The following is a 15485-nucleotide window of genomic DNA, read 5'->3' as shown; positions in this document are numbered from 1 at the left end:
CCCAATTCACACAAACACTATTTGATCAAAAGTATCCGGACACCTGGCTGAAAAGGACATACACGTTCGTGGCGCCCTCCATCCGTAGTGCTGGAATTCAGTGCGGTGTTGGCCCATCCTTAATCTTTATGACAGCTTCCACTTGCGCTGGTATACGTTCAATCACGTGCTGGAAGGTTTCTTTGGGTATGGAAGCCCGTTTTTCATAGAGTGCCTCACATAGGAGAGGTATCGATGTCGGTCGGTGAGGCTTGGCACGAAGTCGGCGTCCAAAACGCCCCAAAGGTGTTCTATAGGATTCAGGTCAGGACTTCGTGCAGGCTAGTCCCTTACAGGGATGTTATTGCCGTGTAACCACTCCGCCACAGGCATGATGAAAAGGTGCTCGATAGTATTGAAAGATGCAGCCGCCATCCCTGAATTGCTCTTCAACAGTGGGAAGCAAGAACGTGCTTAAAACATAAATGTAGGCCTGTTCTGCGATAGTGCCATGCCGAACAACAGGGGGTGCAAGCCCCGTCCATGAAAAACACAACCACACCATAACACTACCGCCTCTGAATTTTACTGTTGGCACTACACGCGCTGGCAGATGACGTTCACCGAGCATTCGCCATACTCTCACCCTGCCATCGGATCACCACATCTTGTACCGTGATTTGTCGCTCCACACATCGTTTTTCCACTGTTAAATCATCCAATGTTTACGCTCCTTACACCAAGCAAGGCATCCTTTTGCATTTACCGACGTGATGTGTTGCTTATGAGCAGCCGCTCGACCATGAAATCCAATTTTTCTTACCTCTCGCGTAACTGTCACAGTACTTGCAGCGGATCCTGATGCAGTATGGGATTCCAGTGTGATGGTCTGGACAGATGTCTGCTGGTCACATTACGACCCCTTTAATTGTAGGCGGTCTTTGCCAGTCAACAGACGAGATCGGCCAGTACGCTTTTGTGTTATACGTATCCCTTCACGTTTTCACTACATTATCATCGGAAACAGTGGACATTGTTTTGCTTGTGCCGGCTCTTCTGGATATTAGCACGTGGACAAGAAGACAAGGTGGATAAATGTCTTCTTTTATTTTCTCCTAGTATTCCTGTTACGAAAATACGTCAGCTGAACAAGAAGAGCATGTACTGTTGGTCAAATGAAAGAGAATGGTCTCACAGGATGTTTCAGCTCCTCTTACAGTTTACAATTCATGTGAAACACTGCATCTCAGTCATAGCTAGTGGTTATCTGTATTAATGTGACCATACATATCATCAGATCCACCACTGCTTGGTTTTAAAGGTCAATAAATACACCAGCGGATTGAATAAATATCGACAAGAGGGATGAACTGCTAAATCGCATCATTGCCACCGTAACCATACACCAAGATAAGCATTGCAACATGTTCTCTAAGAGTACAAAAAATTATTGACGGTTGATTTCATTAAATGTTTAAAATGTATCGTGAACCGTTCTATATTTTTCGAGGACTCTCGACTTTTTTTATATGAAGCGATGTACATTTGTGACTTGATGAATAAATATTAAGAAACACATAAAATAAATAACTTAATAGAATGCTCCCGTAATGATAATAAGCAGCTTATAAAGACTTTTGTACTATTTGTAAACTGAGGAAGCAGCAAAGCAATTTAAGAAAAATTTCGCAACAGGAATAGAAAATCACTTAGAACGGATATTAATGCTAACGTTCGGGAGATTCAAAATGGTTCAAATGGCTCTGAGCACTATGCACTTAACTTCTGAGGTCATCAGTCGCCTAGAATATAGAACTAATTAAACCTAACTAACCTAAGGATATCACACACATCCGTGCCCGAGGCAGGATTCGAACCTGCGACCGTAGCGGCCGCTCGGCTCCAGACTTTAGCGCCTAGAACCGCACGGCCACTCCGGCCGTTCGGGAGATTAACAGCCACATGTAAGAGCGTTTTTCGAGAGCTTTTATAGCTTTTGAGGGGAATGGACAACGAACGTGCTTCACAAGGAATGTTACGTAAGGATAAATATAGCAAAGGCAAAGGTGAAGGGCTGTAGCAAAAAGGGGAATGACAATTATTTAAGGCCAAAAACGGGAGAAGTGAAATAATTCTCCCTAGGAAGCAAAATTACACCGGACAGCCGAAGCAATGAAGATATCAGGCGTACACTGGCAAAGGCGGAGGAAGGAAGGAAAGAAGGAAGTCAACAGTCGTGATGGACGGTTGCACTCTGCAAGCGCTCCCTCGTCACAAGAAGTTGCCAAAGGCTACATGTTGTTCTGAATACTTTACAGTGCTTTTCATGATTTTCGAAGAGTATATCATCGGGACTGCTGTCAAGAAGTTCGTGCCTTTCTAGTTTCATTCATTTCGTGTATTATGTGACTTAAAACTTACGTTCGATTGGTATTTGTGGGGGTTTCTATTCCAGGATTATCGTAAGACGGCCGTTTATTCGTTACGTGTTATTTCGACGAATTACAGTGCTTTTCACAATTTCCAGATAGTGTCGGTTGAAGAGTGTTGTTAGTTTTCATTTATTTCGTGTGTTCTGCAACCTAATATTACGTTCAGTGAATATCTGTGTCGTGTTTACACATAAGCCAAAACAGTATGACCACTTTCTACCACAACATTGGTTGCCGCCTGGTGGCACTGTGGACACATAGCGCAGTAACAAAAGTAGGTAAACGGAGCAGACACGGACGGGGATCAACCAAGCGAAGATAAGGGCTGAAAATGTGGAGATCCATTGAAATAAGTGACAAAGGGCAGGTTATTGTTACGCAGAGCCTGTGAACGATTATCCCGAAAAGTGCGAAGCTGGTCGAATGTTGACGTGCTACTGTCGTGAGCTTGTACGGAAAGAGTTACAAGAACAGTGAAACTACCGCTGGATGCTATGTCGTTGGACGTCCACGACCTTTCACAGAATGTAGAGTTCTGAGATTTCTCAGCTCTGTAACGTAGGATAGATGGTGGTCCGTGGCATCTTTACTGACAAGGGAACTTCCCCATCGCACCCCCCTCAGTTTTATTTATAAGTTGGCACAGTGGATAGGCCTTGAAAAACTGAACACTGATCAATTGAGAAAACAGGAAGAAGTTGTGTGGAGCTATGAAAGAAATAAGCAAAATACACAAACTGAGTAATCCATGCGCAAGATAGACAACATCAAGGGCAGTGTGAGCTCAGGAGAGCCGTGGTCCCGTGGTTAGCGTGAGCAGCTGCAGAAGGAGAGGTCCTTGGTTCAAGTCTTTCCTCGAGTGAAAAGTTTACTTTCTTTATTTTCGCAAATTTATTATCTGTCCGTTCGTTCATTGACGTCTCTGTTCACTGTAGTAAGTTTAGTGTCTGTGTTTTGCGACGGCACCGCAAAACCGTGTGATTAGTAGACGAAAGGACGTGCCTCTCCAATGGGAACCGAAACATTTGATTGCAAGGTCATAGGTCAACCGATTCCTCCACAGGAAAACACGTCTGATATATTCTGTAGGACACTGGTGACGGCATGTGCGTCACACGACAGGAATATGTTGTCGACCCACCTAACTTGTACACTTGGCGAATGGGTAAAAAGATTCTTCTACCTTGCCCGATTTAGGTTTTCGTGTGGATGTGATAATCACTCCCAAAGAAGTGTTTAGGTGTAGCGTCCCCATACTACGGCACAGTTACCTCGCATCGGACGGACAGATAATAATTGTCTGAAAATAAAAAATTAACCTTCTTCACTCGAGGGAAGACTTGAACGAAGGACCTCTCGTTCCGCAGCTGCTCACGCTAACCACGGGACCACGGCGCTCCTGAGCTCACACTGCCCTTGATGTTGCTTATCTTGCGCATGGACTACTCAGTTTTTATATTTTGTTTATTTTTTTCATAGTCTCACACAACTTCTTCCTGTTTTCTCGATTGATCTGTGTTCAGATTTTCAAGGCCTATCCACTGCGCCAACTTATAACTAAATCTGAGGGGGGTGCGATGGGGAGGTTCCCTTGTGAGAGCACAATGCTGGTGCACACTCAAGTGTTTCGGAGTACTTCGTACATTGTTGAACATGGAGGTCCACAGCAGACCACCCCTAAGTGTTCACATGTTGCCCCAACGACAACGTCAGTTATGATTTCAGTGGGCACGGGACTATCGGGATTCGGCCGTCGATCCGAGCACGGGGTCCCAGGTTCGATTCCCGGTGGGGTCAGGGATTTTCACCTGCCTCGAGATGACTGGGTGTTTCTGTTGTCCTCATCATTTCATCATAATTCATGAAAGTGTTGAGTTTGGACTGACCAAAGATTGGGAATTCGTACGGGCGCTGATAACCTCGCAGTTGAGCTCCCCGCAAACCAAACATCATCAACATCATCATCATTGACCGTCGATCAATGGAAACGTGTCAGCTCCTCGGGTGAAGCACATTTTTCTACGCTAGGTCAATGATCGTCTCCACAATAGCCGTCATCGAGGTGTACAGCTGCTCGACACGTGCCGCGCTCAGTGGAAGCAGACTGGTGGGAGCAGTAATATGCTATGGGAGTTATCGAAGACACGCTGACGGCTGCGAACCACCTGCGTCCATTCATGCTTCATGTCTTCCCCGACGGCTACGTCGTCTTTCAGCAGTATAACTATACGTGTCTCGGAGCCACAATCGTGCACCAGTGGTTTGAGGAGCATTGTGGTGTACTCTCGTTGACGTCTTGTCGACTAAATTTTCTTGACTTAAATCCTATGGAACTCGTCTTGGTCGCTGGTACCACCACCCAGTACGCAAATCAGCAGCCTGTTATTTACGCGAAATACGTCACCTGTATATAGACCTCCACAAACATATCAACAAACTGTTGGATCCCTGATACGAGATGTACTTCGTTCCAAAGACGGAGGAACAAGATATTATGCAACAATGTTTTGGTTCATCAGGATATATTCTCTTACTTTAGGTCCGCCTGCCGCCGGTAAATTAGCTGCGCAGCTCACCGAAACATAAATGTTTACCAATTTTTACTTCAATACAGTTTAAGCGAGTGGGTAAATCTTAGGTTACGATAAAATTGTTACCGTTGGTTGGGTAGTATAGGAGAAACTTAACAGGACTGTGGGCCGGTATTTCACTGGGGTGATTGTGATGAGGAAACCAGTGCAGTATCAGATGAGGTTCTTCCATGGAATTATAGATTACATATTTGAGAAAAGTGGAACGTAGAACAGGGAAGCAATATTCGTGCCCATCAGGCAGAATTATAACTGGTGTATTTTGAATTAGACACATTGAAGAGGGAAAGAGACATTGGGAGCTGGGAAAAAGGCGAAAAGGGAAGAATCCCCAGAAACCACATATCAGACTTCGGTTAAGAATCAGTTTGACTTGTTACCTGAAACAGGAGAAGAGATTCAGTCACTTTTTGAGAAATTGGAGTGGCCTACAGCTGACTCCTAGACAAAGTTAGTCTAGGTCAGTTGCAAAATCAAGTACGCAGGAAGAAAAAGAGTCCTGCTGCTTGGTAGCAATAACTAGAAGAGTGTAGGCTAAATGCAACACGAAAAGCTAGGTGTAGAATACCAGGTCACAAACGCTTTGATACTGAGTGCCGGGAATAGCGAGGTGAGAGAGAACATATAAGCTTTGTCCAGAGATTTGAATGAAGAGGATCATCTGCGTATAGTAGGAGGAGCGGAAATAGCCTGGCTAGCAGCCTAGAGTATAGTGTTGAAAGTGACCAGAAGGAAATAGCACGAGCGCATGTACGGTTTGTGGAGGTTTTGCAGCGACATAACTAGGCCTTGAATGATACACCTGTCATCCGTGTAAACAGAGATCTGAGTGGGTTGCTTTCGAATGACACAAAGTATCATTTCTTTGCTGGACCTGTTCCTGCAATGGGGAGATGGGGATACAAAAATCATGGGCTGCATCGAATAGGGGAGGAAAGCACAGATTAGCTGAGCATCTCAGAGGAAATTTAAGGTTGGCCACAGGACGTAAGACTAACTCGCTGTGATTACTGGAGACAGGGGGGCGCATTTTTTGCGTTAGAATCAAGTTATAAAACATTAAAACAGAACTATAATATAATATGTAATACTTTCCAGAAAAGTAAATCTACTTTCTGTCACCGGAACAAACAAGACGAACTTCTTGTACGCCAGGAAACTGTGGAAAATTCCGAAGTGATAGATGTTCTTTGTTTCTCTGAACATCATATAACCACAGGGATGAAGAAGTTAAATACCAGGAATTATAGACATCGTCGTTTTACAAATGGTATGAATCACACTTAATAAGTAGAATGCTAAACATTGTGGTGAATAATGAAAACTGTGATGCAAACTTTGAAAATTTTAATAACTGGAAAGAAATTACAAACGGAGTCCCACAAGGCTCAATTTTGGTCAACTTCTGTTCCTTATTTATGTGATCAATCCTCCATTTAACATTCAACAAGGAGAATTGGTACTTTTTGTAGCCAATACTAGTGTTGTAATAAATCCCACTACAGAGATAGCAACAGAAGAGATGTTAATGGTGTTTTTCAAAGAGTTTGTAAGTAGCTCTCTGATAAATGGATGTCCCTTAACTTTGAGAACAACACACTATATTCAGTGCTTTACAACTAAAAGTGTGTAACAGTGATGTAGCACATGAACAGGAGTCAATAAATTTGGTTGAGTGGTTCACATATTTAGGTGTCCACACTGACGAAAACTTGAATTGAAAGAACCAAAATGGTGAGTTCTCATACAGTTCAGCTACTTTTGCTCTTCGTGTACTTGTTAGTGTTAGGAATAATCGAATCAATCTCCTGATACGTTTTGCAATATTTCCACTCATAGCGTCTTATGGAATAATCACTAACCGTTCAGACCGAAAGTACAGAGTCCACAAAAGCGCACAGTAAGAATAATAATATATGGCGTTCACCCACAGTCGTCATGTATAAAGCTCTTCAAGGAGTTAACTATTTTAACTGCACCATCACACTACATATAACTCGCCGTAAATAATCCATGACAATTTGAGAAAAATAGTGATGTCCTACCTAAAACACTAGAGAAGAAAGTGATCTTTAATACCTATTAAATCTATCATTTGTTCGTGTTGTTTCAAGCATGAGGAACAAAATCAGCCGTGCGCTTTGGAAGGAACCATTTTGTCATTTGCCTGGAGCAGTTCAGGAAGACCAAGGAAAACGTAAATCTAGATAGCCAGACGCGGATTTGAAACGTCATCTTCCCGAATGCGAGGCCATTGGGCTAAAGCAAAGCCAGAGGAAGTTTTCCTCAAGAGAGATGTTGATATGAAACTGAGGAAGAAGTTCCTGAAACTTTATCTCTGGAGCACAGTATTCTATGGATGTGAAAAGTGGACCATCAGAAATAAAGAGAAGAAATGGCTTGAAGCATTTGATGTATGGTGCTATCGAACCATATTAAAAATTATGTGGGCAAGCTAAGTACGAAATTAACAATTACTAAGAAGAAAAGATGTAGACAGAGGCTCAAATAAAATAATTACCAGAACAAGTGACAGGTTAGTGGGACAACTACCTCGGCATACGCATACAGTTAACTTTCTGCTGAAAGGAAGAGTAGACGGGAAAAACTGAAGAGGCAAACCAAGATCAGGATATGCAAAACGTATTACAGATTGTACTGGATGTAACAGCTATGCAGACATGAGAAGTTTAGTACAACGTAGGAAAATGGAACATCGAACCACTTAATAAAATAACGACTTGAAAAATGTGTTAATCACGGGAACCATTGTAAATTAGCCGTTTATACAAACATCTTTACATCGTGTGACATTAATGTCATCTCTGGGAATATTTACCTTGTTTTTCGGGGTACCGTCTATAAACTGTTTTCGTCTCTGTCCTCGCGGATTCTTGTAAATACACAAGTTAGTTTAAGGTATGTGTGCCACGTACCTTCAAAAGGTAGATCGTCGGTGTATTAAACGGATCGCATGTATGAATTGATGTGTTGGCAGAAGAGCCAACACCGTATAGCTAGAGGAGGCCGAAATGCACGCGTTAAAGCTCACGCAGGCTGGCGTGAGGTCTGGAAAATGACAAGGAATTATAGTAGCCAAAAATAGTACATAGCTTCTGGAATACTTAACTTTAATCCATAATTGGTGTACATCGCTCGTTACTGTACATGCTTCATTAGATACATAGCAAAGGATAAATGGCGCCTTGCTAGGTCGTAGCAAATGACGTAGCTGAAGGCTTTGCTAACTATCGTCTCGGCAAATGAGAGCGTAATTGTCAGTGTAGCTTCGCTAGCAAAGTCGGCTGTACAACTGGGGCGAGTGCTAGGACGTGTCTCTAGACCTGCCGTGTGGTGGCGCTCGGTCTGCAATCACTGACAGTGGCGACACGCGGGTCCGTCGTATACTAGCGGACCGCGGCCGATTTAAAAGCTACCACCTAGCAAGTGTGGTGTCTGGCGGTGACACCACATGAATAAAGGGTGGACCGGAAATCCATCGACAAACTGTCAAAGTCAATCATGGCTGCCAACGATACGAGTGATACGTGTGCGCCTCAACGAGCGTCTATTGTGCCTGATCCCTCTCCCCAGGACGAGCAGGGACAGGCAATGAATGAAACAGTTATGGAGAGGTATACACGGATAGCGTCGCTCATGGAGCAACAAATTAAAAACGGCAAGATAAGCCAGGCTGGTCTTGCCATTATTAAGAATGAGTTGGCAGCATGGGCTATTGCCCACGCCAAACTAGAAGGAAGGGCTGAAGAGCTTGAAAAAGAAAATGAAAGATTAAGGAGTCAACCAGCTAAGACGTGGGCAGCTGTGGCCGCGCAAGCGCCCACAAGGCGCCCACAAATCTCAACAAAAGACACAATTGACAGAGTCACAAAGAGAACTGACACGGCAGTCTTCCTCAGGACACTACCTGGGCAGGACACCAGTGTCAAAAAGATTCAAGAATTATTCACCAAAAATATAGATCCTGTTAAAGACAAGATAAGAATCAAAAGAATAAAACCAAGCAGAAATTCTGTTATAGTAGAAGTTGCTTCAGAAAATGACAAAGAAAAGTTGCTGAACAATCAAAAACTGAACTCGGTGGTCAAATGCGAACCACCGAGGAAACGTAATCCTTTGGTCATACTATATGACGTACCATCAGTAATAACGAACGAAGAATTAATGGAAACAATTAGGCTGCAAAATTTCGAAGAGATTAATGAAGAAGAATTCAAAAACTGCTTTAAATTAAAATTTAAGACTGGGCCACGGGGTCGTGATGTTGTTCATCACGTCGCTGAGGTGTCAGCACAGATGTGGCGAAACATCACAACAATGGGCAGAGTATATATCGGCTTTCACGCCGTTAACGCTAGGGATTATGTCGTGGTACCTCGTTGCCACAACTGTGGTGACCTGGATCACGTCTTGAGGTTGTGCACCAGGGAGCCGGCATGCACCAAATGCGGAGAACATGGTCACAGCCGCAAAGATTGTAAGGCGGCGGCGGTTTGCATACCGTGTAAAAATAGAGGCAAAAAGTCTTGCGGAGCCACAGGCAGGAATTGCCCCACATATAGAATGCTGGAGCAGAGGCTCATCTCCAGAACAGACTATGGCTGAGCCAGGTACACCAAATAGGATGCCAAAACGGAAGTCCCCGAGCAAAAGGAGGAGGGATGCCGTGAGGGCAAATAGGTTTAAGGAGTTTCTGAGGTCGCTCTCCGGCGCCTCTAGAACTGAAACACAAGACAAAGAAATCCAGACTGATTTTCCAACAATGGACATTGGTATACAAACTAATCTCCCCCTCACGACTGAAACTCTCTCCTCTGAAAGCCGGGGAACAAAGCCGACATTACATCTACAACGGCAAGGGCATCCTGTGACTGTGGTAACGCCAAGAGACAATCACATAGTAAAGCCAAAGGACAATCTATTACCGATTCAAGAAAATACAGTGACGAGCTGCTGCACGAGCACCACTGTACTAAGCTCACCAATTGTCAAAGTCCCACCAATCGATCCGGTGAGGGTATACCCCAACTTGGAGTATACTATGCAACTGTCCAGGTTGGAGCAGCCGGCAACCCTGACCACGGCCTTACGACATGTGGTCCGGGTAGGACATGAAGACGGCAGAAAAGTAACCTTCTCGGTTATGGAGGCTGTTGACAGGATCCAGCTAAAATCAGTGAATCTCCCTACCGACTTCGGAGCCTTGCGTGATCTACTCAAGAAAGTTTTTGACAGACGAGGTGAGAAATTTGACCTTAACGAAATTTACGAGCAATCAGTAATAGCTCACGGACGAATTGCTTTTGACTGGAATAAGACTTGGCCACATGACCGAATACACACATACTACCCTTAATGACTAAAATAACCATTGGACAACTAAACAGTCATAACAGCAGACTTGTCACGCAGGAGCTCCGGAGGGAGGTGAAAGAGAGGAGATTGGATGTACTCTGTCTACAGGAGCCATACTCCCTGGCTGGAAAAATAGCTTTTGCCGCTGCAGGCTGGCAAATAGTCAGCACAGGAGATAACCCGAAGGCGGTGATTATAATCACAAATAAGCTCCTCAGAGTTACCACACTGTCACAATTCGCAACCAGCCACTGCAACGTCGTGGAACTTCAAACCCCCATGGGAACAATAATCCTCATTAACATGTATTTCCAATATGGGGACAACATAGAACTCTATATAGACCACCTGGCTAGAGTCACCACGGCGTTGCAGGGAAGAAAAATAGTAATAACAGCAGACATTAATGCAAAATCCCCCCTGTGGTACAGTGGCACAAGGGATGCCAACGGTGAAAAAATTGAAGAACTTATAATGGCATTACAACTTGTGGTGGCTAACAGGCCTGGCAATCCTCCTACCTACGCAGCAGGGGGAGGACAAGGCACGAATATTGATGTGACCCTTGTAACACCAAATACGGCCAACCTTATTCAAATTTGGAAAGTCCTAGAAAATGCCACCACAAGCGACCACAACTTGATATCTTTTACCTTGGGTGAAAGAGAATGCCGCTGGGCCACGGGGTGGGAGGTGCAACTCAATTACAGAAGAGCTGACTGGGAGCGCCTAGCGAGGGAGTTTGACATTCCTCCATTACCGGAAGGTGACATGTTTCTAGACATAGACGTTGACCAAAGAACTGAGGAACTGGTAAACGCAGTGACAAGAGCGGTGAAGGCAGCTGTACCCACAAGGAGGAGGGCCATGGCGGCCTCTCCGTCACCATGGACTGCAGAACTGGGTGAACTACGTCGATCTGTCAGACGGCTAAGGAGGCACTACCAGCGCAGTGTCGTCTGGCAAGAACGCCAAAGGTGGCAGAGACTATACAGGGAGGAAAAACTAAGGTTCCAAAAGGAACTACGTGAAGTTAGGATGCGAAGTTGGGAGAATTTCGTGCTTAACCAGCTAGTCACGGACCCATGGGGGCTTCCATATAAGCTGGTAAGGGAAAAAATCCGCTCTCCTCTGGAGTTATCAACAGTCAGGTACGGGGACGGGATGACGGAGTCCTGGCAGGAAACTGCGGGGGTCCTCCTCCGGTCCCTGTTGCCTGACGACAACGCGGAAGGGGAAACAGAAGGGCAGCAACAACTCAGAAATGAAGATCAGGAGGAATACGAAAATGAGACAGCTGTCTACCCTTTTTCAGAGGAGGAGGTGGCAGCTCATATAAGGTCATTGCAAAAAGGTAAAGCACCTGGGCCGGAGGGCATTGTGGCGGAGGTGGTGCAGTTCCTGGCGCCTCAATTAATCACGCCATTAACGCATCTTTATAACGAATGTCTTCGACAGAGGAAATTTCCGAAGAGATGGAAGACAGCAAATGTAATCATCATAAAGAAAGGAATAGATAAGGACCCTGCTAATGTAAAATCTTACAGGCCGATTTGCTTGTTGGACATTTTTGGAAAAATATTGGAGAAACTGCTGGCTGACAGATTGACGGCACACCGAGTGTTGTGCGGGATGAGCGACAGGCAGTTCGGGTTCAGGCCGGGGCGGTCAGCATCTGATGCTATAGCCCTGGCGGCCGAGGTCTGCAGCTCGACCCCGCATAAATACGTGGTTGGCATCATGGTGGATATCAGTGGCGCCTTCGACAACCTTTGGTGGCCTTCGCTCTTCTCCTGCTTGCGGGAGAAAGAGTGTCCAGGGCCGCTATATGGTTGCCTGAGGAGCTATTGTAATGAACGGGAGGTCTGGCTATCATCATCTAGCGAAAGAGTGGGTAAGAAAATCACTAAAGGATGTCCCCAAGGCTCGGTCTTAGGACCCCTTTTCTGGGACATACATATGGAGCCGTTACTAGACAGACTACAACAGAGCGATGAGGTGCTAGAGGTGATAGCCTACGCGGATGACCTCCTCCTGTTGGTTGGCGGCCGTAGCCGCGAAGACATAGAACCAAAAATAGAGACAGCACTAGACAAACTTCAGAAGTGGTGCCAATCGACAAAGATGACGATATCACCTAGTAAATCGACCTACTTATTACTAAAAGGAAATCTCATCAGAAACCCGACTGTCAGAATAGACGGATCACCAGTTCTCCGACGACGAGAGACACGCTACCTGGGAGTTATCATTGATGAGAGGTGGAATTTTGGGAAGCATATTGAAACTGTCACTCAGAGAGCACTTCAGATATTAAATAATTTAATCTCCATAGGTCACAAAAGATTTCATCTTCCTCCACATCTAATTAGACTTTATCATAACAGTATTTTAACCTCAGTAGTGGGCTACGGCTCGGGAGTCTGGGCGCACAGGCTCACGAGGGTTGTGCCCGCCATGGCGGTGAGAAGGGTTCAGAGAAGTGTGATATTAAGATCCGTAGGTGCCTACAGAACATCTCCAGGGGGAGCCCTATTAATCATAATGGGACTCTGCCCACTGGACATAAAGATTAGAGAACAGGCGGCTTGGTACTGGGCCAAGAAGGGAAATAATGAGAAAATAGTTGACATCATGGGTATTATATTGAGGGATAAAAGAGAGATAAGGATAAGAGGGGAAGAGCTCTGGCAGGAGAATTGGGAGGCAGAAGAGACTGGACGAAGAACCTTCCAGTTCCTACCCGATGTTAGGGAACGACTTGGCATGAAGTACTTTGAGCCTACGCGAGGGTTGATCCACTTTCTCACTGGCCATGGTCCCTACCCGACATATTTATGTCGATTTGGGAGAAGGGCGACACCAGCGTGCGACTGTGGCGATCCGGAGGGCACTCCCGAGCACGTGGTCTATGAATGTCCTCTCTTCAATGATATCGCCAACGAACTACGAGACAGACTACCTAACCGAGACACACACCAATTACTTAGACGAGAAGAAACGTTTCAGACCTTGAACACCCTGGCAAACGAGATATCACGAAAAATATTAATCGACTATCTAGGGGAGATACAATAAATAACGAGCGACAGTAACCACCAACTGAGTCTGATAGCCCTATTCCCATACCGCCTGTGCGAGGACAGGCCGACTACCTTTAAGTTGGGAACCGCCACGTGCAGGATTAGGGGGAGTAGGGAACAACTACCGATTGCGACACACACACCGGACATGACGTAGGATAGATTAGTTTGTAGGAATTAGAAATAGGAATTTAAGATAGGGACTGCAGCGAATTAACATTGAGGCCCGCCCGGTGCCAGGGGCATGCTCTTCGGGGTTAGCTCGAAGAGCTGGGCAGTAAATAGTAGGTTTATATCTCTACTGGCACGCATGTGACGCTGCAGTAAATATATATATATAAACTAGGTTAGAAATAGGAATTAGGATAAACAATATAAGTAGATTAGATGCCCATTGTTACTAATGTTAATGTTAACTGTAGCTCACCTACTATTAAGTATAATTAAGCTGCAATAATGTAAACAATGTATCACTGTTAGGACCCACTAATGCATTAAGGTAGTGGGTTAAATTTGTATGATTACAATGATTTGGTAATAAAGAATTTTTTAAAAAAAAAAAAAAAAAAAAAACTGTCAAAGTAAATTCAATACTACAGGCTATTATGCCGTGGTCGAATGGCAACGTTTGGTCCTCATCTGCGGAGGATATTTTGAAGGGGAATCCTAGTTTCTTTGAGTGTCTGATTCACATCCTGGCGCTCTACCGATTGCAGCAAAATTCTGTTTACGGCTGCTTCCGTACAGTGGCGTGTGTCACATATTTTGAACTCCCGAGCGTAATTGGCTGTTGCCGACAGCCGTCGTCCTCTGTTGCTATCACCCATTGGTGGGAGACTGGTACACATCTTCCTCATTACCGGGATCCCATTGTCATTCAGTTTCACACCCTCCTCATCCTTATTGAAATTCCTGAGGTGTTGCTCCTTGCATAGCCTTTCATGGTGTCCGGTTGTGGCTGACAGTATTTGGATACTATCAAAAAGAATGTGGTGTTCTGCTGGCTGCAAAGCATGTTCCGCAGATGGGTTCGAAACGTTCGGCTTAAACGCGACGAAACGTTCGGTTTAAATGTGTAATCCATTCGACCACGGCGTAACAGCTTGGAACATTTTATTAATTGTGACATTTGGGGCCGTGAAAGTTTACATTTTACAAACTGTCGAAGATTGTCCACGGATACCTTTCTGAATACTTTGATCCGTCGACCAAAAGTCTAAGTGAGTTTGTAATAGTTCTACTAAATCTTGTTTGGTTTCTTGCCCCAGTTAGTTTTGTATCTGAACTGCACTGAAAATAGTGGATAAAATTGCAAATATCGACGGTATGCGCTGTGTATCTTGCTACCATTCACTCACACTGGTATCTGTTGACAACTGTGATTCCCTCTTTAACTCTATGTCCTTAAGTTTTCATTTAGTACAGCACGTTTATGTCCAGGGTTTTCTTTTCCGGCAGTGTTACAGTAGACAGCTGAACAGTGATCCACAGCAGGTACTAGGGATAGGTTTACTGATGGAGGGGTGACGACGCGCACCTCATGACTGGGTTCACTGTATGTTGTGGAACACCGTCACAACGACGCTGTGTGGAGCTCTTCCTGTTCCGACGGTATCCACACAGCAGTAATTTTGCATCTGTTATGAAACTTCATTGTAGATGACCGTCAGCTGTCTGTTTTTATGCTCAGTGCTGCCGGTTTCGATCAGCAGACCATTATCAAGCTGAAACAAAGCGTAACCAGCTTGTCACTTCAACATTTGAAATTCTGCATTTCTCTAAAGTTTGTTGCATTACTCTTTCTTGTGTGTTCCACGTTTCGGGTATTGTATATTACAGGTTTCTTCAGTGTTGTGAAGGTTTTTTCGCAGAATGAAAGGTGACTGTGGTAACAAACCAAATGAATCATAATTACATAATTACTCTGTATTGAGCCGCCATAGACCTTGGGTCCGTTGTATCAAAATACTCAGAAGACATCCGTTGGCAATCTCTGAAAGTTGGCGTTGAAGTTGTGGTTCACC

At 44.6% G+C, this 15485-nt stretch overlaps 1 protein-coding gene across 1 annotated transcript in view; it reads left to right on the top strand.

Moving 5' to 3' along the window:
- Nucleotides 1–15485, top strand: part of LOC126161254 (reversion-inducing cysteine-rich protein with Kazal motifs-like) — a 480526-nt gene that overhangs the window by 240242 nt on the left and 224799 nt on the right. The window lies entirely within an intron of this gene.

The sequence above is a fragment of the Schistocerca cancellata genome, chromosome 2 (assembly GCF_023864275.1).
Source record: "Schistocerca cancellata isolate TAMUIC-IGC-003103 chromosome 2, iqSchCanc2.1, whole genome shotgun sequence".
NCBI lineage: Eukaryota > Metazoa > Arthropoda > Insecta > Orthoptera > Acrididae > Schistocerca > Schistocerca cancellata.
The sequence above is the reverse complement of the archived record's forward strand: the minus strand, read 5'-3'. Positions and strand labels throughout refer to the sequence as shown.